The sequence below is a fragment of the Argopecten irradians genome, chromosome 10 (genome assembly GCF_041381155.1).
Source record: "Argopecten irradians isolate NY chromosome 10, Ai_NY, whole genome shotgun sequence".
In the NCBI taxonomy this organism is placed as follows: domain Eukaryota; kingdom Metazoa; phylum Mollusca; class Bivalvia; order Pectinida; family Pectinidae; genus Argopecten; species Argopecten irradians.
This window is the reverse complement of record NC_091143.1, coordinates 28012721-28040640: the sequence shown is the minus strand read 5'-3', so window position 1 is coordinate 28040640 and position 27920 is coordinate 28012721. Positions and strand designations below refer to the sequence as shown.

At 34.7% G+C, this 27920-nt stretch overlaps 1 protein-coding gene across 1 annotated transcript in view; it reads right to left on the bottom strand.

Annotated features, from left to right (window-relative positions):
- LOC138333550 (neuronal acetylcholine receptor subunit alpha-7-like) overlaps positions 1–18122 on the bottom strand; it is a 42912-nt gene extending 24790 nt beyond the window's left edge. Inside the window, exon 1 of the mRNA XM_069282001.1 lies at positions 17610–18122. The gene's annotated coding sequence lies outside the window, so the exon portion shown is untranslated. The remainder of the gene's footprint in view (positions 1–17609) is intronic.
- Between the last annotated feature and the right edge of the window lie 9798 nt (positions 18123–27920).

The following is a 27920-nucleotide window of genomic DNA, read 5'->3' as shown; positions in this document are numbered from 1 at the left end:
GTATTGATTAATTAGCAAACGAAAGTAGGCAATACATTAATTGTAGAGCGTACATTGACGAAGGGATCTCAGTTTTGACACTAGTGAAATCAACTCGTCTAAAACCGTTAACATAAAATATTGACACGTAATGTTCGAGATATTTTCGGTCAACTGAAAGTCTAAACTATATAGCTAGAATCACGGTCGTTATCTTATCCTCATGTCGACCACGTTAATATCTTATGGGAGTTGACCGTGGTAAACGTCTAGCAGATGTCCATCCGAATTAGAAATCGTGTTCAACTGTGCGCTTAAGCTATCACTGTTCATAACCATACACGATTGGTCATTACGACCACTCCACATTGGCTGCGATAAAGTCAGATTTTATATTTGATGAAAAGCGATACATCCCTCCTGTGTTGTAACAGCCAATAATCATACAAGTTTATTTGATTTGTACAAAAACAATAAACAATGACTGTTATTGCAATCGTATAATTGAATCAGAACACGTCAGACTGAAACAAGTTTCTGGTGACCTATATAAATGTAAACTAATATTTCGTGACATTGTCATATATTTGTAATGCAAATCGTATTGTATTGTCTTTGTTCGTGGAGTTATCAGCGAATTTAGGGCTGATTGAATCAAGTCTGCAAGGGAACGAAATAAGAAAATCATTTAGTTCACATTTCCGATATGGTGATATCATTACCATGGGTTACATCTTTGCTTAAAGAAGACTTGCATGGTTTTGTTGGACCTTTTGACAGTATAAACAGCTTTACGATGGTTACAAAGCAATGCTAAGGGGATTACACTGAGCCATCGACAAGGACACTTCGTGCGTATATATTATAATCTACAATCTTTGGATGCCGTCCGTTTCATGACATGCACACTTATCTTGTATGTATAAGGGACTTATACCTATAACACAGTTTATAGGCGTCTGTAAATCAATAGCGGGGATTAACTGAGTAAAACATAACAAAAATACAAACACTATTCTACATCCCGATATTTCGTGTCCCCTATGCATGACCGAAAAAGGCGACTAAATTTGAGTTCTTATTTTAAAATGACTGTTCTTTATTCTCCCTTCCCATTTGGCCATTACGTTGTGAGGAAGGTAGTTGACGCTGTCCTTTGTTTCAGGTACACCGTATTTAATGAAAGTGGTAGCGTTTGGCCTTGCTTCATGTTCAGTTAAAAGGTAGTAGAACGACTGCTTGATACCTTCAGTGAAATAGCACTGTACAATAGGCAACAATTCAACAGGAGATACAAACAAGGGGACCCTTGTTAACAGGATTTTAGGCAAAATTTTCCAGAAAGATGAATAAAACATGCAAGGAATCCAAATCAGACATATCTTTCCTAATACTTAAAAAACTACAATCTTTCGAACTAAAAAAAAACCGGAATGATAAACAGCTTATTGTCTGAATTAAAGGAGCGCAAAAAAGAAAACAATCTTAGAGGTCAAGTCTTGAATAAAGAGTTTGTGACTTTCAGCTAAAAACAACTTGTAAAGATCTACTTAAGCAATTATTCATTTTTTTTTTAATTTGATGGGAGTGTATCCCGATCAGATTATGACAACAACTTTTAAACTATGGGTTCAAATTAACAATACATGCCTGTTAATAAGGTACTTGTATCAGTATCAATGCCTCTAGAGTTTTTTTAATCTGTTATTGTTAGTTTAAAAACTTGCCTTAATATATTGTAGATCGTTTTTGACACAACCCCTTCTAACAGTGTTGCCATTACCTTTGTTTGCGATCTATTGCTAGTGAATTGTTTTTCGCCATCGAAATCTGTTGACACATTCATTTAAAGGAACATACGCAACCCATATATATATCGCACCCAGGATATTCTCTAAAATTATCTGTGAGGTTAATGTGGCAGGTTAAGAGATATAGCAAAACCAAGTCTTTGTGAATAAGATGAATTAATGTCATACTAAAGCAAGTCTATGTTAAGATTACTTAAGTCATCAGGACATAGAAAGAGAACGCGTCACCGCCAGATTTTCAGAGATGGCGACAAAGAAATCCAACACCGATTAGATATTATACCAAAGATGTATATCCGACGATTGAGGAGAAAATGATCGCCGAGCGTTGAACACTGTAATGATTAGTCCCATACATATATCAAGTGGTGCTGTCGACTGTATTATACCTGATACATCGGCATCCCTTTGTTGTATTTCCAGACGGAGACTATTCATATCATGATTTGTCAAATATTGATTAGACATATCAAACGACTGCCAAACGTGTGCGTTATTGGGAGATATTTGTAATATTTTGCGTCCAGTGTGTCATAGTAAGGGATCATCTTTCCTGTATACGTTGTATATGCCTGTGATGACACCTGTATATTTTATTTTAGAAAACTAAATTCGCGTCGTGTACAATGGTAATAACGGGAATTATTGTCATTGTATAGTGCTATCTTACTGAAGTACAAGTCAGAATGACCAGGAAGCCGAACTAATAAAAACCCCATCATATTTATATTGACTACGGGCAAACCAGTGGTGAACTACCTCAGCATTAATGAGGTACATCAACTTTGTATGCATAGGTGATCAGCCTAGGCAAGGGACATTTGAGCATTTTGCACAGTGGCAGGTGTCCAACGTGACGAGGTTTGTACAGGAGGTGATATTACGGTTATAGTATTTCTGCAAAATGATTGTTTGTCAGTGATCTCGACTGGAATAAAACTAAAAAAGGAATTTTGCACTGGCTTAGCCATCTAAGAGAATATGATTAAAGATGAATATTTCTGCCGGAAACAAAGTGCACAACTAAACACACAAACAAAATACGGAGACGAAATACGATGATACACAAAACAGCAATTTCCGGATATTCTATTCATGGTATTAAAAATATATATGTATATAATGTATAATATATAACATTTCCCATTAATGAAAAATATGAATTTTACAAAAAAAACCAACAACACCTACGTGCTGATATTAACAGTGAATCTAATCAAATAAATAGATATATCAATGACAAAATCTTAAAGATATCCACTTTTGATGAATTTATCTAATACACATCCACGGTCATTGCTCGCCTTAGCTGCTGACAGTGCAGTGAAGAGGGTGCATCGATCTAAGTACAACTGATCTTTCAAGATGACCCATGGTAGACATCGGATTTCGAGTGAGCTGGTTATCCGAAAAATTGTCAGTCGAGCAGAAACAACTTTCCAGTATTCCAATAATCATACCGGAAGGAGACATACAGATTGATTGGAGTTTTAACCAGAGTGAGGCTCACTAACCCAAGCCAGTAATGTCCTATGTCGCCCGGTGGAATAGAAATCGCATGCCCACGGCGTTACTGTTATAGATGATGGATAATAAGTATTGTCTGAATGGTTTATATCATTTTATAAGCTGTACTAATCATCCTAAAGAACATGCGTATTTCACCTTTTTCGAAAATAAAGGAAACTAAAAGAATCATGATGACATTACGAAAAGATAAATGATTTGAGAAATAAAAAAATGGAGAAAAGCCCTGACACTGGTATGTATTTTACGTATAATAATAGAAGCATCAAAAGCAATATTACAGTGATGAATATTGAATACATTGTAGGTATCACAATTGATTGCGGAAGACATGAAAGTACCAAATCATTTTAACCAAAATTGCTCCCACCATTTGTAGCTTTTTCTAACTCCATGAGCATCAAACCGTCGTTTGGATACATTTTTTTTCTTCGAATTTCATCCCTGCTGTTGTTTCAGATTTGATACAAACATTCCCGGTAAAAAGATGCAGGAATTAAAAATTGTTCGGGAACTATATGAAAATACACATGCGTATCAATGGGAACACAACCGTAGACTTTCGTTTGTGACAATGTTATTTCCGTTCTACTGTACTATCTATAATTATACAATTATATTTTAAAGGGACATTGGATGGAATGTAGAATACTGCAGTTGACTCTCCGAACACCGCCAGATCTGGATTGTATGGTAATAATGACGCGAATTTAAGATTTCAATGTTTATTTATGATTCGGTTGTATGTGTGACCGATGGAACCGTCCTCTTCAGACAATTGGACGAAACAGAAAAACCAATTGTAATCCCACGCATATTGGAACCGGATCCGTGAGGATAAATGTTTTATTTCAGGTTCAGCATACGGTATGAAGGGATGGTTAATAATTTCCATGTCCATTTATGAATGTAGTTGTATGTTATTTAATGAGATCTGACAAAGGAGAAATATCTTGGATAATTTTGAAATCTAAGACGTTGTCTATAGATAGAAAGTATTACAACAGGCACAATATCTTAATGTAGTATATGGCTCTATATAATAATCAGAAATGACTAGTGACGCATTCGTTTGACAGTTGATGTTGATATGCATTAATATAAAATATTGCCAGATGGAATTATACGCATTTTGTATAACAATATTAAAATTGCAGAAACGTAATTTTTCCTTTACAAGTTAACGTTCCTCGTCATTTCAAACACAAGCCAAAGAGACGGAGACAGTCTTTGCTTTTGCTAGAGATCGTATGAAAGATTGTCCAACGATGTATAGATGTTATCACGTGATAACAAGTGCTGACATTCATTGGTATTTTTCACTGTAGCATCCGTGTCAAGGGCACAAGTTACGATCAATTATCTCTAATCATGGTTAGTTATAAAAGAAAGCCTAGACAGCGACCGTTTTCATTCCAGGATGATTCGTACTTCAGCAATCAGAGCAGGGAAGGGTATTATACAGAGAAAATTCCCGACATCGTATGCAATATAAATAATACACAGTTTCCAACATAGCGCAATGAAAAAGAGGGGCCTTTTAAATATGTTTATAAATTCGAAATTTATACAAATTGTATTCTTTTTGATAAGATTAAAACTTCCAGTACTTTAGTACATTGACAAACATGCGATATATCAACTTTGTAAATGAAAACCCGTATTTAGAAATATCATTTTGAGACCGTTTTTCTTACTTGTCATTATGAAATGCTATTCTCTGCTATAAACATTTGACATGCTTTCGATTAATAGCGCATTAGATTTCTAAAGCTGTTACAAAAATGGCTTCTTTCATAGAAGAATTATGAAATAGAGTTTCTTGCCACTCTAACCCAAACAATTTTGACCCAATATATCTTTGTAGTATGTCACTAAAATAGTAGACCTAATGTTTTTTATGAATTAGGTCACTAACAACTGTGTGACTGATGGTACAAATATATACCTTTTATTATTCGTTGAAACATTTCCATTTCTAAATAACTCCTACCTTGCCTTTGTGTAATGAATCATCATCATCATCGCCTTCAGTACAAAATAACCTTGCTCGGTATCTAACAACGCCCCACCCGCTACTATCGTGACACTGTCCAGTAACCAGATAAGTATATCTGAGTAGCTAGATTTCGGTAGATGTAGATCTAACGTGACGCTTTTAAGTTAAGGGAAGAATCTAATACTGCAGATCCCACAAGGCTATTAAGACAAACCAGCTTTGTCCGGTATAACACAGCACCTACTACTACCAACGTTTTGTGTACTCATCATCGTACAATATGGCGTCATCGTAGTCATCTGTATAGCCTATAAATCCTGATACAGTGTGATAACAGGTGTGTGAGAGAGAACCATCGACAAGACTCTAGAGGGGACTTCTGTTAACCGACATCCACACACACTGAATGTGAACTCAGAGGAAGGTTTAAGGAGATGTCCAATATAAACAAGACAACATGGAATCATAAAATTAGCGAATATCGATGATAAGGAGCACAAATGTATTGCACATACTGTGACGTACAGTCAAATCGGCCATGAAAGACCTCTCTAAGGATCTCAAAATTCCATTTGGTACAATTGACCTCCATATAAATGGCATCTATATATAACCATTACCTGTCTATAAATGACGAGCTCATCGACCCTATTTTATGCAATGACCTCAGTATAAAGGATATCTGTCCCAAAAGGAGTGTCTGCCATTTGGTGTTATTTATAGTGATGTTTGACTAATTTCGCAATTAGAAAGTGAGTTGTAGTACATTTGACCTGCGCATAAAAAATGTCAATGAAAATATCCCCATGTCGTCTGAAATGATTCAGATTGAGAAATCAATATGTTACAAGTTAAATCAACATTATTCTCATGTCGCTGTGGATTCAGGAAATTTAGTGAATGAATCACTTTTGAAGGAGCGTAATACACCTGCAACACGTATCTAAAACGAATTGCATCAACATTGACTTTCACTTAAAGTTATAAACAAGTCACAAGTTTTTGTTCACCCTGAATGAGACTTCAAAGCACTCTTTGCGAAGATTTATTTACCACAACGAGGCCTCATGTTACTCAATTCGCTTCCGGTTGTCAAAACTGCTTGTCTTGTTTAGATTGGACTTCAAGGATAATGAAACACACAAAACATGGATTAGGGATGATGCTTCGCTGAACATCGACTTGTCATATATTGATAAAATTTTCAGGAACACATTAACGAACATTGCCCTCCTCTGTTCTAGTTTTGTTTTTCTAATTTAAAATTTCACGAATTGTAGAAGAATCCAACCAGTACACGAAAAGAAAAAAAAAGTCATCTCTAATTTTACTTTAATTTTACTTGCATGTTATATGCATTTATGCTTGAAATGCAATGACTAAGTTGATCTTATCAACAGAAGTTTATCAGCATTATTTAAATTGCCATAAATCTTATTATTAGAAATAAATATTTAAAATTTCTACTAAACTCAGATTCAATTAACCTACCAAAGTTAATGTGAATCATTTCCTTATAAACTACAGTCAAACCTGTATATAAAAACTACCCATGAATTAGTGGACAAATGTTCTTTATAGCCAGGCGGTCTTTATAAACAGGTTGAATAGTGTTGAAATTGGCCATTTGACCAGATGGTCGTTAAAAACTGATGGTCGTTAAGTAAGGTTTTACTGTAAATCAAGTAGGTGTGTGAGTCAAAGGTCGTTACCTTTATTTGTTTCAAGTACTATATTTGTAAATTCGCATTGGTACGTGATTATCATAAATAATGTTTGTATACTTCAGTAAGTCCTTTGTTGTCAATTTGCGGTTCCAATAGCAATTATGGAATAAGTATAAAATTATATTCAAAATATGTCTCAAGATTTTTTGTGGCTTGTATCTCATGGTCCTGTATTTAATTGTGGCAAACACAGTTCATGATAAACATATTCAGAGCTTGATCAACAAAATTTTATTTGTAAAGATGACAATGATTTTGTCGGTCTAAATGATGAAGGAAAGTGGGACGGTGTGTATATTAATCATAAAGAAAAACATATTTTGAAATCAAATAATACCAGGCTTTTAATGACATTATATATTGTATACCCTACCGTGAACAAAAATAAACACACCGCCGAGTCTGCAATCTCACGAGAACTGTTTGCCGATCACAGATCTAGTTAATATCGATTTATTTTCTGTTTTCAGCTGACCTTCATGCAGAAAATTCGTGCTGTAAAGTTCCAAGTGCAGAACATTCCAATGATGTCACAGACTTATAGCCTTTGTACATGTACTGGTTGACTTAATTTTTCCAGTTCATTGTCCCGTTTAAATCATCACAAAACAATTTCAAGCTAAAGTATTTAGGAAGGGAATGCGTTATTTTATCCGATGCATTGGGGGATATGAAAAATTCAACAAAATACAACAACAATTAGATAGGCTGCAGACAACGGAATGCGCTATACTGCGCATCATGGTAGAAATACCAGCATTTAAAATAGTTTGTTAACGACTTTGTTCCAAAAGTTAAAATTCAGCATGGCTTATTACAATTAGATGTACACATGTAGACTAACCAACTTTAATATCAGACACAAAGTACAATAGATTCGTAGATAATTTAAGTTTTCTGAAAGTTTTTTTTCCGCTGAGAATTATCCCAGATTACAATTTAGTAAGTAAAAGTGTCTTTTCACTCAGTCAAATTTGAAAAGTATGTTTTTACGACAATAATATTTCAAAGGGGTGTATTTTTTAATTTGCCTAACAATTTCGTGGTGTGAATATTTGTTACTTAAAGATGCTCCACCACTGACAAATGGTATTTTTTCACTATAAAAAACGGGAGCAGACGATTTAGTATTTTTCTCCAGTTACAAAAGTTACTTACTTTACACCATTCCCACCATTGAAAAGTTTGAGCTGATAATCTTACTACAAGTTAAAAATATGAAAAATAATTAATTGCATCCCGAAAAAATTCCGTGACACTATATCCTATATGGAATGAAGTAATGATTGCGCATGCACCAAAGGCGAAATGAATTATTTTAAATTATTTTTTGTGTTAATTAGGCATATATATAAACGATTAAACACCAATTATTGTTCAAATGATTAACATGATTTATGCTCTGTCGGCGGTGGAGCATCTTTAATGACTGACTATCTTCCGCGTTCTACAAAGAATGTGTTGTACAAATCACTGTAATTCTAGTTGTGTATTCGGATTTCTCTGATATACATATATGGTATTGTTCCATGTTGTGTATTCCTAATCAGCTATTCACTTACATGACGTATGGATGTATTTGTATTCTGCGTAGAAGATTAATGATAATAAAAATAATTGAATGGATACAAAATACTAATAAAACTAATCAGCAGCATAGACACGCTTGATTTCCGGTATCGCATTGCTGTGTACGCTACAAGTCATACAGAGCGTGCACACCAAGCTGTTATACTATCAAATTGAACACACGTTACAGTATCACCCAGATATGCATTTCCTTTGGCAAGGAGTAAGATAGAAATCATATTATTTCAAAGTAAAGATTTTTTTTATTTCCTTATGAATCATATACAATGTATTTTATCCAGTATCAAATAACTGAATTTATTATCTCGCCTTGTGTGAAGAGAAAACTAATTGAAAATCTTGCGTAAACCCGGTTCTGACTGAGATCTACAGAAGTCGTTCGCAGACATTGGCATTCAAACACGCCAGGTCAATTCGGCCAAGTCAAGTACATAAGCCGGGATCTAACGTTAAATGTCTGTTTACATAAACCGGACCCAAACCTTTATATCTGTAATCTACATGAAAGTATTTGTAAATCACTTCCTTGTCCACGTGTGGAATGTGCATCTAGAAAATGCTTTATTCAATTATTCTCTTTTTCTGATTTTCTGAAGACAAAATATAATTCTACTAAAACTAATAGAATAAGACAAAAATCTGTAATCTTTAAATTATGAGGGGTTAAATATTTATATTTATTTAGTGATAAGTGCGTCGCAAAAAAAGGAGATTTCTCCAAAACAACATCTAGAAATTATAGTTACGAAGTTTAGTCAAAACCTTTTAATTGTCTAGATAGATAAACGAGTTATAACGAGAAGCAATGAAACCATTCAAAACCCGATAGATTTACTTCTATTGTTTGATAGTTTTAAGAAGAATTATTGCATGTAAGCTTTTAAATGTTAACCATATTTTTGCGATTTTACTCTTATTAAGTAGAACTGGTTTCCGTTAAGTTGTTGATTATGATGTGCTGCTGATGGGTTAAATCATCATTTCTCTACGTATTTCTGACCTCGCATTTGATTGCGCAAAAAGCTAACTTTACAGAACATAAAATGGGAATTAGTAAATATTTATGTAATTGAACCTTTGCTTTTACTCGAACCAAGATAAAAATGATCAAGGTTAATAGTACTGTTGAACTTCTCTGATTTATCAATTAAACTGTTTGAAATGAACAGTTGCCAAAATTTTGACCAAACCACCAACGATGACTGACGGACAGCTACGCTTTATATATCTGACATGGGAATTAAGTTAAGATATATAAATACAACAAAAACACCAATATATCATTCCTGTGCCAATTCTCTCGTATAGGGATCGTTTAGTAATACACTATCTGATGTGTTTTATCCATATAATCTCCCTAATGTAATTTCCATACAAAAAGTATGTTCGAATGTTCGAATTTACTGACTACGCCTCTCTTACACCAACACCGTTTGTACTTATAACATCTAAAATAGGCATAATGATGGATAAACATATAACTTACGTAAAAAAATATTGATTTAACGGCGTTAGTTACATAAGCCACTGAGATATGATAAATGTTAATGAAGGAGCTACATGGAAGTTTTACATCAATGCAAAAAAGTATTATCATCTTTTATACATCAGATCGGCTCAACAAGACCCCATAATTCAATTTGGTAACGCTGTTATGTATAGCTAAGTGTCATTGACATGAATGTATTAAATGGTACCGATTATGTGGACATTCAATCTTGTTAGGGATCCAAGCTTAATGTCTTGTAGCTTCTGGTCCATATTTAATATGCGCAGAGATTCACCTGTTTCTACATCCTTGTTCAACTAGCGCATGAAATCATATATATCGCTTTCAGTCAGGACTGACAGGCCTTCCAATCTGTGTCTTAAATACTTAAGATATTAAAAATGTATGTTTTCCAGTTCTACGGAGCTTTTGATGTTAAAGAACCTCTTTCACGAACAATGGAAATTTTTCCACGAACCAATTTTATTAAAACTAAATGTTATATGTAGCAACATAAATGCAAACCCTTGAAATACGTTTGAAAAATTTAAAAAGTCACAGAGGCCGGTGCTATGGTTCCATTGTTCGTGCAAGGAGTCCTTTGAATAATTTGAGATTCGGATTCAGGTCGTTTCTCATTCATACTCCACGGACCACGGAATTGCTGCCAAGTCTTAAGAGGAGTAAACATTTGTACTGGTATTGGATTTGACAGCTACTTTTTCCTGTAATTCGTATAGTTCTGTTTCAAAAGATAATTGTCTTGCCATCCATAAAATGGGGATGGGGCACAATGTATCAATAGTGTCCGTCTTGTCCAAATATCACATGGCGACGGGCTGGTGGGAGTGATGCCTTACAACTATCTGTAAATATACGATAACAGGATGTATACGCGTTTTATTTTCAGCGTAAATATAGTTTTCCTCGTAGCAAACACTAATGAATACATTCTTTGTGTTTTTGATAAGTGTTGTCGGCATAATATTTAATCTTTGTATTATTAATCTCTAAGTAGTTAGCCGTGTCAATCAACCAGGTGTTAACGTTTATAGCTTTAAATGTGTTAATCAAAAATAGTTCGTTCATAGAATAAAAGATAAAAACATTGATCTTATTGAAAACACTGAAAACAATCCACGCTACACGTTTTATCTCAAATCTGATGAAATTGTTGGCATCTTCCTGAACACAGAGGATTGTACCTTACTGCCAGGCGATGTTCACTGATCAAGTCTCATTATAAAAGATAACGATGTACTTTAGCCAGATTTAGACGAGATATACACTACATCATTGTGTGATCATATATACCAGCGTGGTAGTCCTACTTATGCATAGCATGTGGAGTAAAAAGCTTTTAAACGAATTTACATTAGCCCTTAGACAGTATTTAACGATGTCATTTTCAAACCATTGATATATATAAATACGATTGGTAAATAACCAGTTACATAACGTGGTTCATTATCATGTATACCCAAAACACTTCTGCCAAGTCTGACAAACACGTGATGTTTGGAGTTTGATTATGTAAGCTTCAACCCTAATGGTTTATGTTGGCAACATAAACAGAAAGGTTTATAGCAATATGTGTGTTTTACTTATTATTTCTTTACTTTTCTGAATTCATGCATAATATTTAAGCTAAAACACTGAGCGACTAAGTGGAAAATGTTCTTGAAGGTAAAACGTATTGCAGTAAAGATGATGGGTACAATTTTAACCTTTCCATCTACACATATCTGTACACCCGATTGATGCGGCGTTAGTAAGATACCAGATTTGGAGCAGTAGACAGCTCAAGTTAAATACGATTCTACATAATTCTATGCGTCAGACGGACTGATTAAACACTTATAAAACCTTCATCATTAATTAGTGATAAATAAATTAATAGCACGGAAGCTCAGTACCGAATTACTTCATGGTCAAACCTTATCTCAAGTGATACTACATGAAAAGGATCTTAAATTCGTTTTAATCGCAAACGTGGTGATTTGTTAAATAATGTTTTAGGCAAATCTCCAACAGTTAATACATTTCCGCCAATCCATCACATCCATGGGGCGTTTTTCAAGTGTGTCATATAAACCAGTCTCTGTGTGGTTATCAGATGTCAGAATTAACAGACAAGTCCGATATTGGAGAAGAGCAATTAAGTACACTTTTTCTTTTTATACAGATTTTATATTCAACATATTCTTGTATTCTCGTTGTGTATTGGGTCCAGATGATTTGCCAGACTCATTTCCTACTTTTAGTGTATAGCTAGACGTGGAATATAGCAATCTGAGAGAGATACTTGCTGTGAAGGCCATTAGTTGATGGCTTTTACAAAAAATGTAAGTTCGAAACAGCCATCGATAGGTGTCATCTCATAGAGTTATAATCAAACCTACTCGTCAGGAAAACCAGTTACATTTAGGCACGCGGTAGACTTACTTCTCTAGAACCCTATCAATGCTGGGCTGAGAACAACCACATGTTGATAATTAAACTTCACATACGTAAAACTCATCAACATAATCACAAACACATGAAAGAATGCCATCCATTTGTATTTTTGTTAATTTCTTTTGTTTGCTCCCCAAACTGATATGTGCTAATAAACGTGTGTCCCTTTTATCTTACTTAACTCAACTTCATGTTGCCGAAATTCCAACTGTATTACAAATTGCTGGTTTATTTTCTGACGAGGAATTGAATTATATTACATTATTATAAATACATATATCATAATTATATTTTCAATGTTATTTAATGTATATATGTTTTATGGGGCACATACAAATACACCAGAATCTACAAAGGTGTATTTATCAAAGGCTTTTCATAAACAGGCTGTGTTGAAATACTTGCCAGCATACCACATGTTACGTTAACGCAGGTATGGAATACTTCCCTGTTATCAAACGAGGAGCTGTCGAGTCGCACGGGGATAAATTAGCGAAAACTACTGATCAAAAGCATATTTCTTATGCCGAGTACAGTCTTGTCATAGCATGACAGATCATAAACTGTTTTCACATTTGAACAAGTACTTGAAAGAGTGCATAGTTATCTTAATTGGACTAAACGCTTGACTGTTGCATTGTATACACCCACATAGCATGATGTCTAAAATAATCAGCGCAAACCGGGTAGAAAACGTACATTATATAGAGCAAAAATATTTTGTACATTGTCTGCAGGCACAAGAAAACTTCACTGTGCTATTAATACAAACTTTACTTTGTGCCAGCATCAGTGATATCGGTACGAAGTGTATTTGGAAGTCTCGAGTTAAATGTGATATTTGCACGACATTACCGATCGCGATAATATGATGGTTAGACCGTGTCAGTCCGATTCAAAGAAAATGCCTGTATCAAAGATATACTTATATATTAATCTTATGCATTTCAGTTTAACGCGGTGGTAACATAAATGTCACGGTATTTACAAAAATATTTACTTCTTTTTCATTTGTATATGTTTTTTGCTCCATAATATATTTGCTATCATGATAACGTTGAAGTAAACCAAAACCTCAAGGTGTCGCCGATTGTTCACGCATTTAGAATCAATGACTCAATGATACGACTTTATAGATAATAATTAATTATCAGAATCAGAAGCGATTCAACATGAATCAGAACCAGGGTTTCCAGAAGAGTATACGTTTCATACTTCATCGACGACCTGTAGATGTAGCTGCATTATAAAGTATTGACCTACAAAATGTAATAGGTTTACCTTTAAAGTATAGGAAATCCTATTCTACATGACTAAATTATAAATACATACACGTGTCACAAAGCAAGGCAATTAACACAAGAATATCCATACATAGAAATAAAACATTTCAACATTTAAAATATTAAAAGTTAAAGTCACTGAAGTAATGAAAATGAATGCTGAACAGTCGTCTGCATTAATTACGATTGTAATTACGAATACGATAAGAACATTACAATCGAGTAATGTGTATTAATTGAATATAACGTCGCCAATGTAACAACAAACTTTAGAACGGCAAGATACGATCCATGTCGTTAGAATATTTGCGACTAGACCTTCATCATTAAACCAATAAAGGTTGATTTTATACGCACTACGCAAAAAGGTATAAATTGAAGCGACGGAAAAACAAAACCGCAATTAAGATTTAAAGTCAGTTGAAATAATCGTAAAACAATTCTAAAAACAAAATTCAAGCAGATTTGGACCTGATGATTTGAAAATGAATACGCCCCATGCTTTATCTATGACATATTGAAGAAAATTCAAATCTTGGTGGAATGACAATGCCACATATACACTAACAGAATACAAATATATCACAACTTACATCATGATGCTTGTAACAAAGTAAAATGAAATAGTTTAAAATAATATATGTTCTGAAATGAATGCAGTAGATCCAGTTCTAAATCATCTGCTTACTGGTTGTAAAGCTGACAATACAAGTTAAAACGTTGTAATCAGATGGAAAAAAACTATTCAAATTAATTGCAGATGCCTCCTCTACAAAGCTTTAGATATTATTGATATCGTATAGAAAGAATATTGAATAGATTCATTTTTACAGAAGTGGCACTTGGTATTAATAACAAGGGTGTAGCAAAAGAGGCTATGCGATATGGAAGTTATTACCAAAGAGTTTAGCGACTTGCATACTGAAATTTCATATAACATGGGCATTACTCAGGACCGATATATGATTCTATAACTCATTTCATCACATAACTGGCCTGTCCAGCCATGTCATACGACCATGTCATAAATATCGTAAGACACATGTGTAAGAACACCATTCTGACGTCACAGGTAATTTTGACGTCATAATCTATATATGACGCCGCATGATTGTCTCTGTAGACAAAAACGTCACATCCGAGCCGGATTTCTACTGTTTTATATAAAGACGAAATCTAAAGTTTTACTTATATTTATATCATCAAAAGTTTTGTGATAAATAGCATCTTACAGTCGTCTTCATCAAATTTATCAAACTCGTTAAATAATCTGAAATGCCACTCGCCTAAAGGCTCTTGGAATATCAAATTACTGAACTCGTTTGATAAATTCCATATCACATAGTCACTCATGTAAAATCCTCTATTAATATCTGAGAACATAAGCAAGCACTTTTAATTGTTATTTAGTTATACGAATTACACGGTTGTGTTAGCTATACAATTGTTTTAGTATCGCTGTATTGGGTAGGCTGTATTGTTTCTAGTGCTTTCTTCTAACATCACGATACATCATAATCATAAACACACAAAACAGAAGAAGATATATCTGCATTACATATATCAATCCTCAACTGAGTTAATAATTCGATGACCATATTTTAGAATTGCCATGTGTTAGGGAACAGTAAGTGGTTTCTCTTAGATAATTCTGCTTTTCAGCAACCAACTTACCAAAATTCAAAAGCTATATACATGTTAAAAGCTACGTAATAAAATGTTTGTAAATATTTATTGGATGTTTTACTTCGTTTAGGCCATGAGGGAGGAATGATGGTAAATGAGCACGTAAAAATATGCAATCTTGGTGACGTGTAAAGGAAGGTATTTCTTTTAAAAATGTATGTATCCTTCCTTTGCAATACTTACCCTCCAAGCAATCTGCCATTATCATGGTCTGAGATTAAATGCTTGATTCAATTGAAACTCGTCGTCTTTTACCGGACCTTGATGATCTGAGAACTGTGAGATGTAATATGCAATCCCTCCTAAATAAGCGTTACGTACTTCCATCACTAACGAAAATGCTTGCATCCGATATCATATCACTATGTACTTATACGATATTTATAAAAAATATGGTTATTGAATCAATGTCAACGCAAATTTAGAATATGTAAAGCACAATACATAAGCATAAACTGCCTTATTACGGACTATCTACATGTTTAAACATTTAAATTTAGTTAAAAATGACAAACGTAAATATGGTAATTAATTCGTTTCTATGCTGCTGTTGTTTTTGCTGATTGCGTGCATATGGCGGGACTCTACGGTACCAATTTTGTGTCTTCTTGTGATAGTGGAATTATTTTTGATTAAAACACCAAACTTATACCTAAGATCAAAAGTCAATACATCACACTCGTTATCATCTTGACTAAGCTAGATCGGTCTGGAAAAGGAGTGATTTATTGAATAAAAGGATATTTGCAATGCTTATTAAGACATCAAATCCAACCATGACATTCGGAACTGTTGTATAAATTATCAAAAGAAAGAAAGAAATGTTTTAATTTTCTTTGGACTGTTTTCAAATGCCTGTTGAAGGCCCGATATTAGTCTGCCATTTAGATCCTTCGCATGCCTTCGTACATATACATGCTATTCCAATTCTTTTAGCGTTTGGAAAAAAAAATAGATGGTTGCGATAAGCAAAACATGATCCCTTTCAAGTCCTAGAGGAGTGTAACATCGGATATATTAAGTCAAATTATGGCAGATGCTTGATAATTTTGTTATGTTTTGTGCAATCCATGCGTTGGGTAATGATACCACGTCTCTGACAACACCGATAATACCTGATAAATTACATCACTACCATTTCGTATTGCATTATAAATACGATGCCTTGCGTGCGGTGAGAGTGACAGAGTATGTTCGCAAAATACATATTTTAATAAAAAAAGGAAAGTCTTGTCCATTTTATTTATAATGGGAATGAGACTGTAAGAAAATACCACCAAAGGAAATTGAACTGAAATCAGTCTGTGTTCCTAGATGATTTATTGTTCAATTTTACGGATGAATGATTGCATCTAAACACGTACTTTTGTTAAAAACTATTAATATAGGGACTGGCTCTATCAACAAACGCAAGCAAGATCCTTGGGCTCTTCAAAACACGTGGGACGTTTTTTTATTCGATTTCTTACAAGAGTTGTTTTATTATCAGTATCTGTAATCACCAAATTTATACCACGCAGTTTCATCGTAGTGAAAATATGAAATCAAACGCATATAGCGTCAAATGATACATAGGCAAAATATCTTCAGGTAAATTTGACATGAATAATTCTTAAACTGAAATTGACTTCAATTTACCCAATGACATTATGTACAACCGGCATAACACGTAACATATCGCACCTGGGTAGGTAATAGGAAGTATATCTACATGTGTAATTAAAACAAAATAACCGAATTGTTCCTTTACAATTGAAGTAAGCATGCCGTAGTTTTTGTAAAATTTGTTATTCAATTACCTTCAATTTTTACATATAAAAACATTTCTTAATTCCCCGTTCTGACGATATGTCCTTTTGGTCAGTTGGAATTGTACATGTATTGGTCACCCAAATCAATTGTGTTTCATGTCTGTTGTAATTGTTGCTTAATATATTACATCTTTGTTTTCTCCTCAATAACTTTTGAAATTATCTTCGAATGAAATGATACCTGTATGAAAATTCCGGAATGATTTAAATATTAAACAGAATATTAGTTAATATGTAAAATTATACTTACTAAATGGTCGCCGTGTTCTTTGACTTCCGGAATAGTCCTGGTGTGGAAATATTAGATACTTGCACTTCGGATCGTTGGTTCTTCTAGTAAAATATGAAATCTAGTGAACACGCAAACAAATGCTTTATGACAGGTCTCTTTTCAGAACCGCAAAATTAAATAACATTTTAAGTCATTCCGTTAAAGCACTCAATTCCTTCTCGAAGTTCCACAAATAATAATTCCCTTTTTTATTCCGTGCGATAAGTGGATATTTGTTAATCCAAGTCCCGGAATGAACGAAGAGGTACTTGTAGTCGGGAACGCAAGTACTGTCATCGCCTTTGGCTTCACAGCAACGCTCGAATCTGATTGGATAATAACGGTCTCTCTAAAGCTGTCTGTAACCGTTAATCAGAGCTCCAGCTCCTTGCTACGGCGGGAAAGACGACTCAGCTGCAACAGGGTGTTTGCTTATATTCGTTCACGTGCAGTTAACGATTTGTCTTGTCACGGTATAGACGCTTATTAGAGTTCTTTGACTGGAGAGATCACTGGACTGTATGTCACTTTCCGTTCATTCACGGCCAGCGCGTGCTTAGCTCGCGCCCAGTGTCCTCACGTGTAATAATGTGCTCCGTTTTACTGGTTTATCCGTTCGTCAGTCTTATTGTATGGTCTCAAACCCTTTATTATAACGCCGCCATGAGTCTTTCAGAAATCACTTGTCAGTAGTCAATCGTTTTCAACAAAAGCTTTTCTAGTTTTTTTAAAATCCAGGAAAACAAATATAGTTTTGTTGGATATATACTATCGAGATTGAACTACTAAATGGTAAATTCTATACAATCCGTATTTAAAGCATTTCCTCATATCCCATAGTAACTTGGAATATATGAAAAAAATCACTAACTGTATAATAGTATACTTACAAAATTCTGAGAAATTTCGACCAAGTCAATGCATTTCAAATTCTAGCACTCTAGAACTCTAGATGGTAAGTTTATGTTGACAAATGTAAGAATGATCATACATACAGGTAAAATCTTATAAAATAAGTAGGTTGCATGGCAAAGTGATAACATTTCAATATTGAACAATATTAAGTAACCTATACTTAAAGATTGCATTGGGCTATAATAAATGTCTATAGTATTACTTGTCTCTTTTCATGTTTAGGTTGTCCACCTGTGGCCCACTACTTCCACCATTGTATTGTTATAATGCCAACTATTGTTGTATCGTCAACCATTGCTGTATGGCTGAAAATATTATCAATTAAAAAAAACTATGTATGAATACTAAAGTAAATGTGGCTACAATATATTCCAATCTGGCGCGACCTTACAATGCCCCAAACGCTTAAGTCTTAATCTGACGTGATTCCAAGTTTTCCAGGTTAACGATGTTTCATGGTATCACTTACTTTACCCGCGTTATCAATAATGGAAATAAGTACTTTTGTAACATATGTTACTTCAATATAATATGTATTCTGTAGATCATTAAATCGTCTGTTCATTTGCATTGCTAGATACCACTATCTGTATCCTTCGCTGGTCCACCGTGCTACCACGTGTCGTGGCGAACTTTTCGTTTGGTGCATACAAACTTCCTCCAGCGAGTGTTTTACTAATTTGTTCCATTAGGGTTGCTTCTTTACTTCCATAAACCCTCGCTGTTCCAAGCAGTGCGGTAGAGCATCCCGCGAGCTAGTCTTTACAGCATGTAAAAACCACAAAACATTTCAAAGAGATACGGTATTTGTCAAAGCATAACCAACCGACACCTCGGGGGTAATAGAAGAGTTGGTTTTCACATTCGTGTCAAACTCAAAGAGAGATATAACTTTATTGATTTATTTAGTCATTTCTATTTATTAAATATACAACTATAAATAGTTACTTCTTTATTTTTCTTCCGGGATTAGCGTACATTTATGATTTAATTCCGCTATTTCCACTTCCATGTCTCTACTTAACCGGTACTTAAAACATTACCGTGACGATATGTGCCCGTGATTTCTTATCGCCTGCGAAATACACGAAATTTACTCGTACGCAAAATTAAATAGGTTCACAGTATATACCATCATGGTAATTATATATCAGGTGGTTAATAAAAACGTGCGCTTAACTGTATTGATTCATTATTATGTATTTCTTTCTTGAAAACGATACCATTTGATAATTATATACATGTAGTTAGCGCTCAGCATAAATGGTGTGGGACGACTGATTTGCCCGTTGTCAGTATAATGTGACCGGATGTTTTTTTTTTTTGCTTCGGCGGCATGCTTCAGTAATATAGTACTATAAAAAGGCAAGAATTCCACTATACAAGACGAAGACACAACACGAGTATACCGCAGTCTTCCAGAACACGCACTTAGCACTTGACACACACACATGACACCACATACACGGGAGGCCGCCTTACGTGAACCTGTCTGTTAATAAGACGTAAATTAATATAAAAAAACGAACAACAAATACTTGTAAAACATCATTTCAAAATAAATTGTAACTAAGAATTAATTTGATATGATACTTATTTCTCGGCAGCAATACATGTCACGATTGTGCCGTTGAGGTGAGTTAAGTTGTGTGGTTTCTGTGTAGTTACCAGTAATGTCACGTGATTACAATATACACTGTTTCTATAATTCCTTGTGAACTGGTACTACAAGTCCTATTTGTTTCAATCAGACCACATACGTATGCCTAATTACATGCCTCTAACTCCCCAATGGCCGATCATTATGACTCCTCCAGCCTATCTAAGGCCGCCATATGTTTGCGCTCGATAGGAAGGGCTCAACAGCATGACATACGGTTGTCTTATAACTTCATTAGGTTTGCATTGAAATCTCGAAAATCGGAATGATTAAGTTATACTTTCTCTATCCATAAGTAACATTGAATGTATGGTACAGTCATGCCCTGCTCAATGTGGATCTGAATAGGAAAAACAAAAGAAAAATATCGTGTTTTAGGGGAGTGATCAGATCATGTGATAAAATATATAAAACATCGCAGCTATTTGGATGGGAAAATCATTCCTAGATAAGTGGAAAATAAGAGATATTGTTTTAATAACAAGAACTTACGTATTTTGTTGTATGCTATGGTATTACATTTATGACAAAATAATCTCATTTATGTAGCGGGATTGGGCTGGGTAGATGATCGGTGACCAGGTAGCTCAGTCGGTAGAGCACTCGGCTAGTGTTCGGAGGGTCCCGGGTTCGAATCCCGGTCTGGCCGCTACATTTTCTTCTCTCCTGTTACATAATTGGCGCCAAACTAAATAACCCACGGTGGTGGTGTTTGGAAGGGTCTCGTATGTCTTCGAGGGCGAAGACTTCGAGAAAGGAGGGAGGAGTGTAGCGGGATTGGACTGGGTCAATCTCGTATGTCTTCGAGGGCTTCACCTTCGAGAAAGGAGGGAGGAGTGTAGCGGGATTGGACTGGGTCAATCTCGTATGTCTTCGAGGGCGAAGACTTCGAGAAAGGAGGGAGGAGTGTAGCGGGATTGGACTGGGTCGATCATCGGTGACCAGGAAGCTCAGTCAGTAGAGCACTCGGCTAGTGTTCGGAGGGTCCCGGGTTCGAATCCAGGTCTGGCCGCTACATTTCTCCTCTCCTGTTACATTTACAAAACTGTTTGGTTTATGTGTAATATCTCTAGAGCATCAAGATCAAGTTTATCTTTAAATTCATTATCACGATTTACGAGACAGTGATATATATATACATGTATATAGATGGTGTGATTGCATACATAATACTACCAAACAGCTATGCCTTGCTCCATTTGTGTTTAGATAAAACGTGATTACATACTGTACATTGAACAGAAAATCATAATGCATGCTTTTTGACCTGGACGCTCATCACTGAACTAATCACGTTTAGGCATACACTGTACGTAGTTGATTACTGTATTCAATATGCAATAGAGATATTGACTTGTTGATTCACGGAAGAAACATGTTGAAGACATTGCATTGTAAGGTGATTATGACATAGCCGATGGTAAATATTGTAGCATTGTACACGTCATGTGATAATAAACCGTATTCGTCATTTAATAATCTAAGCCTTTAGGTTATATATTAAGGAACCTAAATTACATAAAGAAACAGATTACAGCCATTGAGTATCGCAATAAATCAACTGCAATAATCGTTAAACATTCAACCTTTTAACTTTCAATTGACCACTACATCCTTCAAGTACATTATTACGTATTAATAGGAAGAAATCGAAAATTTTAATTAATCAATCTGATTGAAATATATTATCTTTATTTTCTCCAAATTAAGTTAATTAAGAATACGAATGCGTCGACCTTTAGTTTCTATATTCACCATACTAGATAGAAACCTGAACTAACCATAGTACAGTATAGCATAGTGCTGATATGATATATGTGATTTATTTCATCTCTTTACAATGAAGATCACATGTCTACAATATAAACTGGTTATATATCGCAATGTGAACCAGCACAGTTTGTTTGAGGCAGACAACATATACTGTACCATTCTCTATAGCTAGTAGCATGCCTGACTCCCTCCAGTGTTCTACCTTACGTGCGTCCATTACGAACATCCACACGCGGGCCTATCTCACAACGCCACATGTTTCCTTTCGGACTCCCTCGGTGTACAAATACGGCGGGAAAATGTGCGTTTATTGTTGCCGCCATATCAAGCGATAGATTCGGTTACAAGTCGGGTAAATCACGTGTGATGACGGCACGGATCGGGACTGATCTGGTTTATAGAGACAAATAACTTTACCGATGGACAGCTCTAATTCATTTCAAAGATTGGCAATTGAGTTTACGTCTGAAAGATGGCGATAACTTAATATCGGATGGTGTGTCGGGAGAACATGGGGTTTTAAGTTATGGATGTTATCATTTTCTAGTCTGGACGGCTTCAAGATTGGATGTACCGTGTGATAGTAAAACATTATAGCACGGTATCGATGTATTTGAGTTCAAGTTCTGGACATACAGACAGATTTCTTTTAAAACCTTATCCGTACGCTGTCCTTAAGTATCGGAATCTAGTACACCTTAAATGGCCTTCGCTTTTAATATGACACGAGACTCTAGACACCGAACCAAAGTGTTTTAAAGGCCCATTACTTTAACAAAAAATCTGAAAGTTTCTGAAATAAAATAACGTACCAAAATATATATCGATACCCAAGGAATAGGTTACACATCAAACAAATGCAAAATTTCCTGCATAATCTTTAAAAGAGAGAACATTTATTTCGCTGTTTTGCCGTCTGGTGCATTTAAAGTCAACTAACGCGCGGTAATTAGGACGATGATGGGACACATGAGACGACCCGCGTTATAAAAATAACATTTTATTTATTTGCGCATTAAATTGTTTAGATGGTGATGATAAGTGTATCATTCATGGTAAGCTGATAGTTTTTGCGACTCTACAAAACTATCAATCTCGTTTTACATTCCCATTTAAAAAATCTAAAGTCGTTTCGGAAAGATAGTGGGCTATTCAGACAGTAACACAATCACACAAATATCAGGTTTTGCAAACTAAATATGATGTCATCATTTTGTATTGTCTTCAAAAATAATTAAAACATAACTTCACGGGTATATAATAAAGATGTTAATTTGGTTAATCGTCTGAATGGTAAAGTACTGTAACACTTTTATCGTATTTTATCATTGTAGTCGAGTTTAAACTATGTATTAGTGGACCCTTCGGGCGATGACTTCGACCTTTACTGAAACTGATAACTTGAACAAGGTTTTACAAAAACAATATATGTTAAAACTATTGAATTATATATACATACTTCAATTAAAACATTAACGACAACATTTAAGTTTTACGTGCAGTTCATTCTTAACCTCTTGGAGATAATTTAATTTTGTTCATTTTTTTCCCGTTCTGATTAATCTCTTTCCTGATTCACCAGTTGTAACCAGAATGGAGTGTGCATATTTTGTATCTTCTGCGGCATATTTCAGTGATATAGCACCATAAAAGTGCAACATTCATTATTAATTGGAAACACCACACACTTATACCCATACATACAGACATTCACACACCGAAACATATTGCACACATAGGAGGCCGTCCTTCCCTAAATAACCCTGGCTGTTACTAAGACGTTAAGCTTAATCAATCAAAACAGTCATCAGTGTATATAATACTGTAGAAGTACTAGAGTAGTAATAAACTTTCATTCTGCCATTACGTACACACACTATATCACCGATATTATGGTATAACAAGCCATTATTGATCTACAGGCCATGAATAAAAAAAGAGGTATCGTCATCAGCTAGACTAGTCATCATGATTCTTATCTAATATTTCTAAATATGATGTAGATATTAACATATGGTAATATGTCGAGATAGCGATACTTAATCGACAATTTATGGTTAACGTATAATATGTTAACGAAAATGTCGTCAATGACATCTGTTGCATCAGTCTGTGTACCATATATATATAATTTATGTTTTTATTAAAATCTGTAAGCACGATGATGCATTCAATCATCAGTGTCAAATTTCTAATATACCGAGTGCGGAATACGTATATGATCTGTCTACGAAAACATTAAAACAGTTAATGGTAATGGTAGACTGACAACCAATCCTATATCTCATGACATAAACACAGATTTAAACAAGTATACAATTAATTAGACTACCACCCATCATCACATCAATATACTGTAAGCGTGGAAAATACGTGAGGGGGTTTTGTTAATTACGCAAATGCCTTGTAAACCTGAAAACTTCCTTCTCGCGTAAGATATTTTTATATAAAACAATGTTACAACAGTCATATTTGTCGCGAAAATTACAACGAAATGTTTACACACACGCAAATAGCGAAATTAAACACTCCCGAATATATCAATGTCTACTGTAATATAAGAAGTCTATCTCTCTTAAACTCAAATTACAGTATCTGAACAAAGACTGTTCTGACTAAAGCAAGTACAGTAAGCCACGTCTTTGCATATAGAAGGATTATCCTGTGTTTTATCACGATGTTCCCTTTTTACACTCTACTCCGTCAGCATTGTTGCGTTGGTGTACACAAAGATGGATGGTATTGGTAGTAAAGGTCTTCCACAGACCTACTCCATTGATGGCGGCCTCGACAACATTTGAAAGAAGATGTAGTACCTAACGTCAATTATAATAATCAAATATTTTTTGTAATGTTATCACAAATCTAAAGAAAAAACCCACTTTGAATACGAGAATTAGGGAGGAATGTTGTTTGTGCATATTTGCTTTGGTTTGGTTTGTTAAGTTTTACGTTGTATTAATAGAGTCATGTAAGGACGTACCAATTTTGATGGGGAAGAAAAAGGAAAGAGGAAGGAAAACCGGAGAACCCGGAGAAAGACCACATACCAGCAGTCGGTACCTGAAAAATGCCCTCGTGGGATTCGACCTCGCGCCAAGAGGCTTGTGGTAATTTGTCGGGACATGTTAAACACTTGCGTATTTGCGTAGTTTATGAGAGCAATAGAGGGTCTGTACTAGAGAGGTTCGCGAACCTACACATTGGATAAGGTAATAGTAATTAAACAAAAACTAAATATAGATATAAAGCCACGTCTGTACCGTTAACCATACTAAATATTAATGTCTACATGCAGTATCATGTAGTATTACATAACTGTTGATTGATTTACGTTCAGTGCGTCAAGAAGTGTTAACCATATGACTTGTTCATTGTAAAACGTACGTGTTCTATATGATGTTGATGTGCTACTTCATACAATCATTAATAAAATGTTGTCCAAATATTTCCATTTTTATTCAAATTAAAATGATTTTAACAACGTGCATGATATGCTTCTATATACAATCAGTAATGAAGTGTGTTCAAAATATTTCCATTTTTATTTTAAACCAAGATTTTTTTAAAGACGTGCATTCTCAAGTCAACTTCCTGCCAAATATAACCCGGTGCCAACGACGCCGTAAACTGCCGGAAGTAGTCCTGTCATTACCGTGAAAAGACATCGGGAAATGACTGCGCGTCGTGCGTGCCCTCTATACCATCAGTTGGCTTTTCTTTGCGTTACATTATCCCAGAAGCGCACCATATCAAATGGCAATTATTGTTACGGGTATAGTGACAACAGCTATCTTTGACCATGACGTAAAAACGCAGATGATACTCCTATAGTACATATATAGCGGTAATCTTATGTCTTTGGATGTCGCGCAAGAAATTGCCATATTTTATTGGTTTTTTTTCTTTTTTTTTCTGTATATCGTTTATGTTTATTCGCTGTGTATAGATGTGAAAAAGATTATTTGTCATGGACAGGGTGGAAACCTGTTTGGACAAAATCCATTTGATATATAATCAAAGACATTTTGTTCCAATGTCAATCAATCTGATCAGATTGAATGCAAATAAAAATCTTTCATCTATGTCGGCAAAAAAGGGATGGGATGGGTCTCTCAATCTGCTCACAAGGCCAAATTAACATTGAAGCATATGCCAAATGAAGCAAATAATGTTAAACTGCTTGACGCAATTGCATTAAAGGCTCAGCCACTAAGAAAGATAGTGTGTCATAAAATATCCACTACACCAGAGACTTTTGTCTGTGTAATAAATTGCTTCAAGCAAAACTAATTTGATAAATCAATGTTTGAATATAAAACAATTGCATTTTAACTAAGACTAATCGAATTTTGTTTTTTAAACATCAGACATCATACCAATTTGAGTTTAACATAATTTCATAACCTTGTACCAATTAAGCTATACCTGACCATTTCTGTTTTAAACTTTTAAGAAATGTAATTTACATTTCGTTACGGCGTGAATCACTGGTGAAACGGAAAACGTGGCCTTGTGAACACAATTTTAGAGTTTTTTTTTTATTTTGATAAGTCAGCTTTATTTACCTACCAATATTAAGCATTGCAACATTAAAAATTATGTGTATTATTCGTTATTTCTATATCATATATAGGCCCTACCACCTGCTTTAAACTTTCCATGATTTAATTCATCGTTGTATACTGCCAAATTATTGCTGAGAAATGTGAAAATAGTGCAGTTTATCTTCAATAACTACGATATTTCTCTGCTACAATGTTCCTTTCAGACGTGTCACCATGACGACGACTAATTAACCAATATTCAGTATGGCAAAAACAACAAACACATCCCCTGATCATATTTGATCGTTTTAAAACATCCCTCTGCATATATTTTGTTTCCTATTTCAAGTATCGAACTAGACTAAATAGCATAACAACTCTTTAAAATTGACTATCACATTATTGTACAAGATGTGGAGAAACTCTTATATCCCACATGCACAGAATTTGTATTAGACATTATCACTGACCTATGTTTCCGCAACAGCACCGGCAAGATAGAAATTTGATTTTTGAACGTAAGAAAAACATCATTAAAATATCGAACCGGTTTTACCTATGTCAGTGGGCGTGAACGATAAGGAAAAGACCTCTCTAGTCAAGGGTTTTCAAATAATAAAGTACTTTCATTTTCATTTTTTTAAACCTCAGAATACATCTATAATTTCCTCTATTTTAATACTTAATGAGGTGCAATGGCCATGTAAGTTGTAGGTGGTTTTGATTCAGGGGTATCCATGCCACATAGCACAAAACATTACTGGCACATATATGTGTGAATAAGGATTCTTGTATTAATGTACAAGATAGGATTAATATTGTTATTGGGGTTTCAGGTTCGAAGATTTCTTTACAAATTATGTTTTTTAAAGTGCTCAGTTGTTGCAAAAAATCAAAATCCCTGTTTGCACGTGAAGCATTGCTGAGATGAGGTCAGCTATCCATCTAAAAGGGAAGCATACTGTTTTATATGAAGCATGTGTATATATGGACAGTCCTTGTTTTACATATGGGACCGAACAGGTAGAGTGACATCATTAGATCTTGCAACTGAATTTAATTTGAACATAGTTTATTTCAATATGTGTATTCCGTCAGAGCGAATACGGGAATAAAAAGATATAATGAAACTACCGCTGCAAAGTGCTCAAATTAAATGTGTCAGTGACTCACATATCGGTTACTACAGTAATTAAACTTATAATTTACTAATGTAGTTCAACGAAATAAAAAAAAAACCTACCCTGATGTGTGTGACGCCGAGTAGTTTTTACGAGGTGGGTTTTGTTAATGAATTAGTGTTGACATCTTTCATCCGTGTATCAAATGTAGGTACTTTGTTCTTCATTGATCGATATAATTTATCAAAGGAATCACGAAACGAGACAATGATGT